This window comes from Zea mays, chromosome 8 (genome assembly GCF_902167145.1).
Source record: "Zea mays cultivar B73 chromosome 8, Zm-B73-REFERENCE-NAM-5.0, whole genome shotgun sequence".
Taxonomy (NCBI): Eukaryota; Viridiplantae; Streptophyta; class Magnoliopsida; order Poales; family Poaceae; genus Zea; species Zea mays.
This window is the reverse complement of record NC_050103.1, coordinates 30,665,641-30,681,706: the sequence shown is the minus strand read 5'-3', so window position 1 is coordinate 30,681,706 and position 16,066 is coordinate 30,665,641.

Sequence of the window (16,066 nt, the reverse complement as noted above, 5' to 3'; positions counted from 1 at the left end):
GTGGCCCGCGCGCGCCCTCGCCGCTCCGCGCCGCCGCGCGTGGCTCGCCGTTCGTCCACGCCGTTCATAGGAGCAGACTCGTCCACGCCGTGCCCGCCGTCCACGCCGTTCGTCCACGGCCGCCGTCCGTCCACGCCGTGCCCGCCGTCCGTCCACGTCGTCGTCGTTCCCCGCGGTGAGCCTCCCCGTCTCCCTTCTTTCCCGACATATTTGATGCTCATGGCGGCCGTGGCGTGCCATGCGCGTGCCGTGCGCGTGCCGTGGCGGCCGTGCGCGTGCGGCGTGCCGTTCGCGTGCGGCGTGTCGTGGCGACCGTGAATGTTATTTGTCTTTTGTTTAAGTTATTTATTATGGACGGTGATCGTTAACCGTAGCGAACCGTATGCGTCACCCGTTCGGGAACGGCGAACGTCACATTGGCTTGTGAGGTTCGCCGTTCCGGAATTGTCCACGTATTTTGGACAGCCTGAGAGTGTAAGCCGATGCTTGTGATTTGTGACATGTGCCTTACGATTGACGCGAAATTTCGGTTGTATAACCCAGTTGTTCTCCAACACACCATGTTTAGGCGTGTGCTTGGAGAGCAGCGGGGTTATGCTGCCGAAATTTCGTGGCAATCGTAGGGTACACGTCACAAATCACAAGCATCGACCTACACTCTTAGGTGGGTTTAGGGCCTTTGCCTAATAGGGAGTTCACCTAAGCCACGGACGATCGTTGATGTTCTTTGTCTTTTGTTTAGCCTTTGAAATGGACGGTGATCGGAGGGTGATGTATGACGGGTGGAGAAAGGATGGGGCACATTCGAATGAATGGATGGGTGTAACAAATGCTTTTCTTGAGCACGCTTTCAAAGATAGAACAAGTCGTCTAGTGAACTGTCCTTGCAATCGCTGCGAGAACAAGTGGCCTCAGAAGATAGAAGAAATGGAGAAACACCTTTGCAAAAGTGGGTTTATGCCGAACTACCTTGTATGGTACCGGCATGGAGAGTCTATTAGACATGTTGACGCGGAGGTGGAACTTGATGACGATCATGATAGGATGGACGACATGTTGCATGATCTTGGTAGGGATGTTGAAATGAACGCTGAGGAGCCGGGGCAGCTTCCACGTGATGCTCAGGAATTCTTCCGGCTACTCGCCGTGGGAGAAGAGAGACTGCACGAGCACACTCAGATGTCAGTTCTTGGGACTCTCACAAGACTAATGGCAATAAAGTCAAAGCACAACATTTCAAACAGTGCTTACAACGACATCGTCCAACTGATGGGCGAGGTTCTCCCGGAGAATCATAAGTTGCCAAAGAATATGTACTTCGCAAAGATGTTGGCTGGTCTTGGGATGACATATGAGAAGATCGACGTGTGTCCCAACAGTTGCATGCTATTCTTTGAGGAGGATGACAAGCTGGACCGTTGTAAGCATTGCGAAGCTTCTAGATATGTCGAGGTGACAAATGATGAGGGTGAATTGGTAGTTACGAAGGTCGCAGCTAAGCAACTTCGTCGGTTGCCCATCATTCCTCGGCTTTCAAGGTTGTTCCTCAACAAGGAAATAGCTCTGCATATGACGTGGCCAAAGAATGGTGTACGTCTCGTCACTGATCCAGACATAATGGTCCATCCGTCGGACGGTGATGCGTGGAAGGCATTTGACGAGTTTGATCCCGAATTTGCAAACGACCCTAGGAGTGTACGGCTTGGTCTATCGACGGACGGATTCACACCTTGCAAACGACCCTAGGAGTGTACGGCCTGTCTTCATTGTGCCATATAATCTTCCTCCTGAGTTGGTCAATAAAGAAGAGTTCATGTTCCTTGCACTAGTCATCCCAGGCCCCGAGCATCCAGGGCCAAAGCTGAATATGTTTGTTCGCCCTTTAATTGAAGAGCTGAAACAATTGTGGAGAGGTGTGAAGGCTTATGACAGCCATATTGAAAAGGAGTTTACCATGCGCGCTGCTTATTTGTGGTCAGTGCATGATCTGCTGGCGTATGGAGATTGGTCTGGATGGTGTGTTCATGGTTGGTTGTGCTGTCCCATATGTATGAATGATACGGATGCATTCAGATTGAAGCATGGTGGGAAAGTGTCATTCTTTGATGCTCATCGACGTTGGACTCCATTCAAGCATGATTTCAGGAGTTCGCTTACTGCATTTAGAAGTGGAGCCAAAATTAGAAATGGGCCACCAAAGAGGCAAACTGCACCGCAGATAATGGCATGGCATGCTTGTCTGAAGCAAGGAGAAAATGATAGGTTCCAAGGCTTCGGGGAGGACCACAACTGGACCCATATTTCATCAATATGGGAGCTTCCGTATGCAAAAGCCTTGATCATGCCGCACAACATAGACTTGATGCACTAAGAGTGTAACGTTGCTGAAAGCATCATAAGCACATGTTTCGATGTGACTGATAAAACGAAAGATAATATGAAGGCAAGAAAAGACATGGCTGAAATTTGTAAGAGGCCGATGCTCGAGTTGAAAGTAAGCGATAAAGGGCATGAGAGTAGGCCACGAGCTGATTACTGCCTCAAGCCGGATGAAAGGAAAGAAATATTTAAGTGGTTGAAGAATCTGAAATTTCCAGATCGATATGCGGCAAATCTGAAATGGGCAGTCAATCTGAAGACCGGTAAATTGATCGGTTTGAAAAGCCATGACTACCATATTATTATGGAGAGGCTGATGCCCGTGATGTTTCGAGGCTATTTTAAGGATGAGCTTTGGAGCATATTTGCAGAGCTGAGTTACTTCTATAGGGAAGTATGCGCAAAGACGGTATCGAAGAGGTTGATGTAGAAATTTGAGAAAGAAATTCCAATTCTTATTTGTAAATTTGAAAAGGTTTTCCCGCCAGGATTCTTCAATGTGATGCAACATCTAATTGTGCATTTGCCTTGGGAAGCTTTGGTAGGCGGACCAATGCAATTCAGGTGGATGTATCCTATAGAAAGTGCGTTGAAAAAGCTCAGGGCGTCTGTTCGCAACAAGGCTAGAGTCGAAGGGTGTATTGCGGAGGCTTTTGCCTTAAGGAGATATCTCAATTCTCAACCAGGTATTTCGCTCGAGCCAACAATGTGTTTGCGCCTTCAGTGTGACTTCATGTCGAAAATGAATCACCCCAAAGCACCCTTCAAATTTTTGCGAATCCGGGTAAAGCAGTTGGAAAAGGGAGTATACGTCACATTGAAGGATCAGATTTGAACACGCTAATGCTATATATGTATAGCAATATTGACAGCACACAGGAGGCGTTCGAGTAAGTTTTCCTCATATTTACGTCGATTTTCTCATCTCATAATTTCTATAGTGTGTAATCTCCATGTTTCTAATATGTCCAGCATGTTTGATGAAGAATGTTGGAAATCTACTAGTAAACCTACGGCCATCCAATTAGAAAATCTTCGACGTGATGGGTTGAAAGGTGGACCAAACTTCGTGCAGTGGTTTCGTAATTATGTTAGTAATTGTCGTTCTCTCATTGTCCATACTTAATATTTGAATTTTGGACTTGGAAGATATAATGCATATACTAATTCCTTGTATAGGTTTCCAAAAACTCTGTGCACCCGGACTTGCAGCAAATGGCACATACCTCTGTGTCCGTCCGGAACTATACTCGCTATGATGTAAATGGATATCGCTTCCGAACCACGAAATTAGAGAAGAGTCGACCATTGGCAGCCACCACCAATAGTGGTGTGTTGGCAAGTTCATATGTTGACGATGACAAAGTAGTGGACTATTACGGTGTTCTTCAAAACATTGTACAGTTGATTTTCGATGGCCCCAAGGAACTTAAAGTCGTGTTTTTCGAGTGCGACTGGTTTGATGCTCATAGTGGGACTCATGTCGACAAGTATGGTAATGTCGAGGTGAAGCATAGCTTTAGGATTCCGAGCAGTATGTGCGATGTTGTCCTTGCAAATCAGGCAAAACAGGTGTACTACCTGCCATATCCTCACCCAAGCCTTAGGGCTTGGTGGGTTGCAATCAAAGTCAACCCACAAGTCATCGCTCCAGAGAGTGCTGACTACGTGAGTACGAGCAGGGACAACGATGATGCTGTTTTTCAACCAGAAGCGGCGTCGAATCAAGACATAGCTCACCGATTCCATGTGACCAATGGAGAAGGCCTAGAAAATCTCTGTTGCAATTCAAGCGACTTAATTGAAGAACCTAGGTCAAAGCGCAAACGATCTGTCGTCGTTAGAAGATCAGTAAGGATCCAACGAAATCAAGAGCGTATGAATAAACAACGAGCCGAAGAAGCATCATCGGATGCGGATGACTTTTGATTAGTATGTTTCTTTTAGTTAATAAATTAAGCTATGTATTCCAATTTTCACATTATTAATTTTCATATTATTTGTTTCATATACTGTGGTTTGACATTAATTTATCTACAGTTGAACATGTTCAAGCATAGGAGATCGAGGAGGAGTGGGGGCAGCGCGGCCAGCGAGGACAGCTCGGGCAGTGGGCTTTTTCAGGGCACCTCAAAGAGCCGACAGAGGTAGCAGCAACTTCTCGACTGTCTAGACGAAGTGCATGGTGAGGAGGGTGAGCAGGAGGCTCCTCAGCAGGATGGTCATGTGCAGGGTGAGGAGGGTGAGCAAGATGAGGAGGGTGAGCAGGATGAGGAGGTTGACCCTATGGGGGCAGGCAGCGTGGGCGACACGTCAAATGGTTCTACATCCTTCAGGTATTATTATGAATATTAGTTTAATTGATATTAGTTTTAAATCATTTCATCATATTTAATTTACTTGTATACTTAGGTATAAGAAGAGCAATGCGCTTGGTCCGAGGCCTGCTGAGAGAAGGCTCATCCGGCCACATGGAGAATGGTGGGGCTTATTTCTGTTGTGTTAATTTTTTAATATGAACGTGATTGCACTGGTTTACTTGTTTTATTAATGTTTGTAGGTCATGGGAAGACTTGACTTGGGACGGTACAGGCAGACGTCCCAAGGTGAACGCGGTGTTGGGTAGCCTCTGTCGCTTCTACTACCCTGGCATGGTGGAGCTCAATGGCGAGAGGTTCGCGGCTATGCAGTGGGCCGACTGGGGTCTGAAGGACTATGTCCAGCCAGGGGAGCCAGGGGAAAGCAGTAGCGGAGGGGGAAGTTCAGAACAAAAACGAAGGACTTGTCAGGTGGCTGTGTGGGACGAGTTCTGGGTGAGTTTACTTTCGTATATAAGCAATTCACTGCATTATTGCTTCTCCTAATCTTACTTTAACTTAACTTCTCCATTGATATGTAGGGGAGGTTCCAATTGCCGGATGACATCGAGGCGGATCAGGCTCAGTGGGCACGTGTGAAGAGACACTTTCGGAAGTGCGCTGATAAGGTCATCAAGGATGCCATGTACAATGCTCGCATCGCGGCCGTCATCTACTACTACAAGAACATAAAGGGGCAGAAAATGAGCAAAGCATTAGGGGCCAATGAGATCTACCTCACAGAGGAGCAGTACTTGGAGAGCATTGTGGATTGGCTGGCGAAGGACATGGAAGCCTGGAGGTGGTTGGCTAAGAGATGGGCGTCACCTGAGTGGATTGCAGAGTCCAACAAGCACCATGCCAACCGTGGCACTGAAGGGCCAGGGCACAGGTACGGCGCCGATGGACACCTTGGTACCGCACGCCGCATGGTAAGTGTATAAATCAAACTTGTATGTTACATCTATTACAATTCTATGGTTTAACTCTTCTTTTTCATGCAGGAAGCTGAAAGTAGAGTTGCTCCAAGTTTTATGGAGGTTTACGTCCGTGGTCACCGTGGCCCTGATCCGGCGAACCCTGATGAGCTATGCAGCGAGGCGACAAGGGAGAAAATGGTAAACAAGTTTGTATTTACGAATTAAATTGCATGTTTTGTGTCTAACTCCAACTCTAACTTTCTTTGCAGAATGCATATGGGGAGGAAATGACTCAACGCCATGGGCCTGATTTCGACTGGATGCATTCAGACTTAGATGCCTCGGCGTTGTACCACAGTGGTGGGGGTAGAAAGCATGGCAGGTGAGGTGGTTGTCTTTGATTCGACAATTTCATTAACAAGAATGTGTCCACTTAATGGCTCAACTATGTGTATCATGCAGGTTTGCCTTTGGCACCGGCGTTGTGGAGTACAACAAGACCATAGGTCAAGGGAAGACATCGTCTTCGGCAGGGAGTTCTCGCTCCTCCAAGTCTGCTCGAGAGGCTCAGCTGGAGGAGGAGACTCGGGCAGCACAGGAGCAGGCTCGAGCAGCACAGGAGCAGGCTCGAGCAGCGCAGGAGCAGGTCGGACAGCTGACGCAGTATATGACTTCTTATTTTCAGGTAATTCGTCTATCTCATCACGTGTCATTGAATTCAAAGTATAGTGTTGCGATTCTAACGTTTCATCCATTTGCAGGAAATGACTACTCGACTCGGCCCTGATATGAACTTGCCCGCTTTTCGCCCTCCCTAGGTAACACTATCTGAACACTTCAATTCCATAGCAACTCTTTTTTTATTATCAAAAATGGCTCGCAGGCACAAGGATGGGGACAGTGGCCAGGACAAGCTCCAGCGTCGCAGCCACAGTGGACCGGTGTTGGGTGGACGCAGGCACCTCCAGGCACTTGGACGCCTCCACCACCCCAAGGATCGCAGCCATTTCAAGCGTGGATGGCACCACCACCGACAGGGTGGGTGCCACCACCTCAGGGGTGGCCAGCACAATAGTACCCGTGGATGCATGCACAACCTCCTTATCACCATGGATCACAGGTGGCGTTCCATGTTTAGTTTTATGCAAATAGTGACCAAACATAGCCAGTATAGGTATAGGGATAGCAAAACACAGCCTTATTTGAATGATTGATGAATTGCAGGGTTCAGCGTCACATGCTCAGGAGGGTGCTGTCAACGTCCACGACTTCCTCGTCCATGGTTCTGGAGGGAGTGGCCACCTTCCTGGTGGTGGAGGGAGTGGCCAAAACTCCCACAGCCCGCAGGAGTGATTAGTGAGTAGTGAGTTTGTTTGAAACTATGGACTTATGGTATTGAAACTATGTATGGACTATGGACTTATGGACTATTTATGTATATGTGAATGTGTTTTGTGATATGTATATGTCAATGTGTTTTGTGATATGTATATGTGAATGTGTTTTGTGAATTATGTATTTTGCTTGTGAATCTGTATATGTGAATTGTGATATTGTGTACTTTGCTGTGAATTATTAATAGGTGCAGAAAAATCTGTTTTGGGGGGGGAACCATCAATTTTCGTCGCCCTCGGTGGTGGCCGACGAAAATATCCTGGGAACATATTTTCGTCGGCCATGAGCGGGCCGAAGAAAATATCGGGCACGTATTTTCGGCGGCCCCACCTGGCTGACGAAAATAGCCTGGGCGTATTGTCGTCGGCCACCACCGGGCCGACGAATATAGTCAGTCGACCAACTATTTTCGTCGGCCTTGGGAAAGCCGACGAAAATAGGTATTTTTCGTCGGTACCGACGGAAATAGGTGCCTATTTTCATTGAACTTATTTTCGGCGGCTATTTTCGTCGGCCTGCCGACGAAAATTGTCTATTTTCGTCGGTTTAGGCTTATTTTCGTGGGCTTTTGGCCCACGAAAATTTAGGTGTTTCCTGTAGTGTAGCCAAACTAGATAGATAGTCTGTTGGAATGAGATGCTATATATAAAGTATAATCTTTATGAAAAGACAAATAGAGAGTCAAATAGAGAGCAAAAAATGAAAAGTCCCTTGGAGATGCTCCTAATGGTACGGTGGGCCAGCCCGCGCTCGGTAGGTTAGCCTCGAAAAACGACTACGTATACCACGTTCAACATATGAGTACATAGATTGTTATCACTAGACGCATAACGTAGCGGAAAAAGAACATGTTGATATAGTAAAAGTACTTAAATGTTCTTACGTATCAGCACACACACAGGGTGGATCCAGAATTTTTCTATGACCCGAGTCAAATCTACTAAATTTCCTTCTCTTCATTTTATCTTAACTATTTTATATTGTATTAAATAGAAATTTATATAGAGTTATATGAATCAAGAACCTAGGCCATGGCCCTAGGTGTAGATCCACCCCTGACAACACATTCATCGTCTAAGTTCGCTACTGACCAACGACGACACCAACAACATCTCCAAGGTATTGATAACAATAGTGATCTCGAGTCTACAGATCCAACAAGTATACCACTCCGGAACACTTGATAGCATATTTTTAACATAATTATTCTTGCAAATTCTTGGAGTGGATCAATCCAAAACCATGAACTTTATTATGTGCCCACATTATTGATTTCATATCTCTATATCAATGATCTGTGAAACATGATCGACAACCAATATATGTGCTAGTGTATAAAATCCCACATAATGATATAAGCCTAATGATATTTTGAATAACAATACAAAACATAAAGTTTCACAAACAAGTCACGTACTCACCAATTAATGTAATAATGATAATTCAAGAGACTCGATGACACTTTATTCAACACTCATAAGCATAGGATGTTTATACGATTATATTCCACTTACATTAAAGTCAACCATGTAGGTATCTAATACCAATGGCACTCATGTGTGCCTCATTTTTTGGTTGTGCAAGAGTCATCGTCAATGAATCACCAACAATCATATCCATGTGCACTTTGCAAATCTTCACATCACCTCTATTAACGGTCTCACGAATAAGGTGGTAGCACTTAAGTATGTGTTTGGATTGTTGGTGCTATCTAGGTTCCTTGGCATGTGCAATGCCACCATTATTATCAAAATAAAGGTCCAAAGAATTTGGCAAACTTAAAATCACACCCAACTTAGAAATAAACTTTCTGATGCAAACAGTCTACTTAGCAGCTTCTCACACCGCTATATATCCGTCTCCATCATAGAATCAACTACCATCTCCTGCATGGAACATTTTCAACTTATTGATTCTCCATTGAGGCAGAACACAAATACATATTATGATTGACTATCATCTCTATCGGTTTAGAAGCGAGCATCATAGTAATCATTTATAATAAGCTCTTCCTCAACTCAGCCACCCAATGATCCTCACTAGGATTAGATTGGTACCTACTCGCAACATTTAGAGAGTATAAGCAACATCTAAGCATGTACATAGCATATCATACATAATGGATCCAATCATGGAGGCATATAGAGTTGCGCTCAACCTTTTTTTGCTCACCAAATGTCGAAGCACATAGTGAGATCTCTTAGGGTAATACCATGTGACATTGGCAAGAAACCTTCCTTGGATTCTTGAATATTAAACCATTTCAATACATTATCTATGTAGGTACTTTGACTTAACCCAATTTGCAATTTGTTCTATCTCTATAAATCTTAATGCTTGAAATCTAAGTTTCCTTTCCTAATTTTTTATAGCAAAATTATTTGTTAATAAATACTTGATGGCTTGCAACATCGGAATATCATTTTCGATCAACAATATCTCATCTACATATAGCACCAAAAACACATGTGTGCTCCCACTACCTTCTGTTGGGGACTTGTTCTCAAATGCTATGAATTAATAACAAGGCAACACAAAACATTAATGGTTAAAGCCCTTCGTCCTCCGAAGCATTATCTCCCTTAGGATTTAATGATCTTCAGATGAAGGTTATGAAGGATGTACTTTCATAATCACAGTGTATAATAATGGAAGTAGAAGCATATGAAACATGAGAAGTATCACGAATAATCATATGACATCATTAATATAGCATCATGAATGAATATAAACAATATTGAATTACAATTATACCTTCGGCTTGACAGAAGGCAAAAATCCAAGTGTGACGTGCAAGTGAATACAAGTCAGCATGAACAGTACGAGGTTACTGTTCATCTATTTATAGGCACGGGAAAATTACATTCATGCCCTCGACAAATAACTATAAACATGACACAAACTATCACAGACTGATTGGTCTTTTCCTCTTTAGGTCGATGCAACCCTTCGTCTCAAGGCATGCCACTATGCCGAAGCTCCCTGGATCGTAGCTTCGGCCTGTACCTTCGTGGTGTGTCTGCTTATGTGGCAACTTTCTTATAGGACCTTCGGCGGTGAAGCAGGTCCCCAACAGTAGCCCCTTCATGGTGCTAGATCATTTTTTCGTAACGAGCTTGATCCGTGAAAAAATCTCATAGGCTTCAGAATTCCGAAGGTCCGAAAACACCTTCCCTGAGCTCGTTGCCGAGAAACGATTAAAATATTTCGAGCGCGAGGTGGCCCACCACGCAGCGGGTATGAGCGATCTGGTGATTCACTTCCCAGGCACTGAGTGGTCCACCGTTCAGCGGGTGCGGGCGACTGTTCAGCGGTTGCGGGTGACTTGGCGATTCACCTTCCCACCTGCAGCACTATATAAACAGACGAGTAGGTTTGGAGTTACCACATCATTCATTGCCATTGCACTGTTGTGCTGTTGAAAAATTTAACCATAATCGAAGCTTTTTCACTGCATTCTCGAGCGAACCATCATTTTGAATTAGCTTCATCAAAACTGTAAAAGTCATCAACTTCGTAAAAACCGCAAAAGATCCATCAGATGGCCAGAGTACGCTCGACTGCAAGGGTAACTCATGAAGGAGAGGAGACCGAGGCCACCGAGACAGCTCCGATTTCTAAAGTCATGAGGCAGTCGGGCTTAGTTGTGACAGAGGGAACCGTTGACGAAGGTACTTCTGCTGCCGAAGCTGAGCAGGCTGATATTGAAGAAGAAAATGCTGATGAAGAAGAGGAAGATTATAGCATTTTGATCCCATCAAAACCCTGCCACCTAGATTTTGAGAAATCTACTTTGTCTGAAGCCGACGTGCCCATGATGATGAAACTGGGCTACTTCGGAGAAGCTGAAAAAGAAGCTTATTTGTTTTGCCAGTGAATAAACCACTCCAATGCCGAAGAATGATGAAGTAGTGGTTTTCAAAAGCTTTTTCAGAGCGAGATTACGGTTTCCCCTGAACGAGATGATAGGAGAAGTTTTGGAAAATTTTGAAATTTATCTTCATCAGTTGACCCCTAACGCTATCGTTAGGCTCAGCATCTTCATCTGGGCCCTTCGAAGCCAAGGGATGGACCCAAATGCCGAAGCATTTTGCCGAGTGCATGAGTTGCACTACCAAACGAAAGCCAGAGCAGACGGGCTGCATGAAATTTTTGGCTGCTATAATTTCGCGTACCGCAAGGATACGAAGACTACGGCTCTTAGCCACCGCACCAAGTGGCCAACCAACTGAAAGAGTGAATGGTTTTATATTAAGGCCAATGAGAAGAAAAGGGGGAAACTGATGACGATGGTCATGTGCCCGTTGGCATTGAGCTTCGGAATGACCAGACCTTTGTGCAACATGAAGCCAGGATCAGCATGCCAACTATCTGTATCAGAATTCAGGGTGGTGGCTGAACAAATCAGCACTAGAGATCTAGTTCAAGAATACTTGGCTAACAGAACATCTCCGACGTTAAGTGAATGGAGCATGTTGAAGCTAAAGGGAACAAAGAAAGCACTTGAGCTTGTGCGATTGCCTTATCGTTTTAAGTTTAAAAAACAGTTCAAGGAGCCTTGCCAAGAGTGGCTAGAAATGATTGAGACAATTTGCAATGAAATTTTGGGAAACTACACCAAAAAAGAAGATCAATTAATGACTGCAGCCTTCAGCACCCGACCAAAATGAAGGTTGAACCAGGTAATGGACACTCTAAATTTTGAATACCCTGATTACGAGCGACTCAACAGAGGTGCTGAAGGGGCAAAAAGGAAGAGAGTTGTCAGCGTTCTGAGCAGGCAGGCTGCCAGAATGGTAAAGGAGGAAGAAAAAACTTTGAAAAAGAGAAAATCCAGTCCCGAGCCGAAAGCAGCGGCTTTGAAGAAGAGAAAGGCTGCAACTCCAGAGCCGAAGGTGACTGAGGTGGAAGAGGAAACTCCTTCAACACCTCCCACTGTCGAAGTAGAAGAGATTTTAAAGGTAATGACCGAATCTTTATCTATCAAGCTGCTAAGTCCTCTGGGACCGCATCTGACGAAGCTTTTTCAGAAGAAACAAGAACCTTCGGCTAGAAAGAAGGCAGATGGGCTGAAGAAGCGAAGGATTGGTAGCGTGATGCAAGCTATTGAAAAGACGCCTCCTTCGGCCTCGGTATCTAAGATAGCACCTACTGCAAGTACCGAAGCCACTGCCGAAGCAAACACGTCTGTCGAAGCTGCAGCTGCCACCGAAGCTACCAACTTGGAGACTACCTCATCTGGGATTGATAAATTGTTATTGGATATTGGCATAGAAGAAACAGTTGCAGCTGCAGAACAAGTCATGGCCCAGTGCCTGACAAAGGAAAGAAAATTGTCGAAGCTGCTTCGGCTAAAGAAGATTTTGAGCTTCGGAACCGGATCGGACAGGAACTATCTGAGGCTGAAAAGAAGGAGCTACAGGAATACGACATTTCCTATGGCTACTAGCCAGGAGCCATGCTCTTTGGTGGAACCAATGAAGAGGCCTTGGGATGTGTCCGTGACCGTATCGGGGCGAAGGTAATCGGCACTCTGTCGAAAAGTGTCGGTTTTCCGAAGCTTGAAGCTGATATTAGCAGCTACCGACGACAACATATCGCCGGTAGTTTATTTTATTCCAACTTTAAGGTAAGATTCTTATAATAAAATAAAATTTTATTATTTGTTTGAATCAATGAAGTTAGCTGATGAAGGTCTATTCTGTACAGAGTATGCTGCTAAGTAAAGCGCTGCAAATGCAACATGACCTCGAGGATAAGAAGAATGAAATTATAATCGAGGGTCTGAAAAGCAAAATCAAAGAATACGAAGCTTCTCTTGAAAAGAAAGATTTCCGAATCCAAGCAGTGGAAGGTTCCCTTGCAGAAGCGTAGGCCGAGAATATCAGATTAAACAAGGAACTCCTGCAGAAATTAGAGAACTTCGAACAGGAAAGAAAAACTTGCAAACAAAATACGAAGCTAAAGCTGCTGAAAACACGAAGCTGAAACAATCTTTGAAAGAGCTTCGGAACATGTGTTTGGATTTTGGCCACCGCTGCATACATCGACTAAAAAAGGTTTTTAACTCGGTTGGGGCCAGCGCTGAAAAGTTTACTCCTTCGGCCGAAAACATTTCCAGCACCTTCGAACATATCGAGGGCGAAGTAGAGGCGCTCGACGAAGTAATAGCCGGGCATGGAGACTTCTGTGCCCTGCTAGCTTCTCGTGGCACAGCTGCAGTATTTCTAAAGGCTGGTTGTACGCACGCAAAAATTTTAAATAGACCAAACTTTAGCCTATCTGCATCGGATTTGGTTGATCTCCCCAATATAGCCCGAAGCATAGGAAGCAGGTTTATAACACAAATTTGGGCGAAGGGTGGTCGAGAGTTGGCTAGTGACGAGGCCCAAAGCCTGCTAAAGCCGGTACGATACTTATACCTGTTGCTTGCTTTCTTGTAATTACTCTTTACCTTATACTGCTTTGTTGTGTATAGGATGACGATGCCGAAGGTCAATAGTCCGAAGCTCATTTCGAAGATTGCTGAAACTGCTGAACAAAGCTTAGAAACATTTGAAATATCTTTGTAAAAGACATTGTAATTGGGAATCGAACATCACTTTGTAAATTTGTCCATACCTTGTAATATATTTTTACCTTTCCATCCGTGTGTGAATTGCTTGGCTGTGGACGAAACTTGTATCTTTTGAGCCGAAGGCGAAAAACACCTTCCCTTCTTTTCATACACAACGAAGCGTATTCTTGCTTCTTTATGCTCATCGAAGCATTGTTATCAAAGCTGAAGCATCTGCTTGTGCTTTATGTTATGCTGATGATGAACCTACGAATGTCTACATGGATGTGTATGAATGCAATGAATGATGAAATGTAATGTGCAAATGAATGTCCAAATACACACACGAAGCCACACCCAGACTCTGCATCCCCTTAGGAATGTCTTTTGAGTCTTAAGCTCTGCATCCCCTTAGGAACGACTTTTGAGCTTCTTCACCTTCTATTTCGGTGGTATAAGTTCTGCATCCCCTTAGGAACAACTTTGTAACTTCTTTGCCTTATATTTCGGCGGTATAAGTTCTGCATCCCCTTAGGAACGACTTTTGAACTTCTTCGCCTTGTATTTCGGCGGTATTTGGCTCTGCGTTCCCTTTGGAACGACTTTTGAGCAGAAAACTTACGTTGCGCTCCCTTAGGAACGACTTTTTGTAGCTTCGTCATGCTCTGCATCCCCTTGGGGATGACTTTTGAGCTTCTCCTTGTTTTTCTTTTTGCACTCGATGGTGCATGCTCAGATTTACATATTACATCTTTTTTTGGGGGGATTTGGCCCTCATGGGGCTAAATAAGAGAAAAATTACAAGCTATGGCCCCATTGAAAACCTTTCTCCCCTCTTGAAAGGAAAAGGGTACCATAGAAAAAATGAAAAAAGATTACATCAATATTACACATAGTATCGCCGAAGCTCATCCGCATTCCAAGATCTAGGTATGTCGTTGTCGTCCATATCCTTCAATTTATAAGAACCGGGCCTTGACAAAGATACTACCAGAAAAGGACCTTCCCACTTCAGTTGCAATTTGTCCACTGTGTCTGGATTGGCCACTCTCCGAAGCACCAGATGTCTAGGCTTGATATTTTTCAATTGAACTTTTCTGTCACGCCATTTTATTGTTTTGACCTAATATTTATTGATGTTCTCTTTTTCCTGAAGTCTGGTCCCTTCTATAGTATCTTTTGTTACGTGATAATCAGCTTCGTCTTCTGACGAAGCTATTGTTCTTATTGATCCTGCTTTTGCTTTTTCTGTAGTTATAGCTTCATCACCAAATAATAGGTTGAAGGGTGTAAATCCTGTTGATCTTGACGTGGTTGTATTGTGGCTCCACACCACTTTAATCAGCTCGTTTGGCCACTTTCCTCTGGGCTGATTAAAGATTAGCTTCATTATTCCTATCATTATGATGCCATTTGCTCTTTCTACCAGCCCATTTGACTTCGGATGCCTAATTGATGCAAAATGGATTTTCGTACCAATCTGGTCACAGAAATCCTTGAATGTTTCGACATCAATCTGTGTTCCATTGTCCACGGTTATTGCCTTCGGCACGCCGAAACGACAAACAATATTCTGCTAGAAGATTTTTTGGACTGTGGCCGAAGTTATTGTAGCCAAGAGCTTTGCTTCAATCCACTAAGAAAAATATTCTACTACCACCACAATATACTTCAAATTACCTTGTGCCGGTGGAAGTGGACCTAACAAATCCATGCCCCATCTTTGCAATGGCCAAGTAGGTTGTATCAGCTGCGTGAGAGATGAAGGTTGCTTCTGGTCTCTTGCACATTTTTGACAATTCTCACATTTTTGAACCAGCTCTGCTGCATCCGAAGCTGCCTTTGGCCAATGAAATCCTTGTTTAAAAACTTTTCCCAGCAAGGGCCTAGACCCAATATGAGATCCACACAGACCTGCATGTATCTCCTTCATTAATTCTATACCTTCGGTTCTAGATAAACACTTGAGGAGTGGAGAACAGACTCCATGTTTGTATAATTCCTCTTCTATTATCACATACGATCTTGTCCTTGCTTCCATTCTCTTATTATAAGCTTCGTCATCCGAAAGACAATTACCTTAGAGGAAAGATCCAATCTTCACTATGTACAGGGGATATTGCAAGCACTGCTCTCTCCATGAGTTCAACCGAAGGTGCTTTTATTATCTCAAAAAATACTTCTGAAGGTAGAGGGAGCCCATGTGCCGCTGATTTGGCTAACAGATCTGCATGCTCATTTTCTCCTCTTGGAATATTTTTGACAGAAAAACCTTCGAAAGAAGCCTCCAGCCTTCGAACTGTATCTAGATATTTTTCAAGCTTCGGATCTCTTGCCTTGCACCCCAACATGTTGCACTCTTCTCTGTGCTTCCTTCTTCTGCTTCTTGTTAGCTGGCTTTGAACTTGAACCGCCCGTGATTGGGAGCACCAGCTTCGTAGCTGAAGGTGGTATGACTT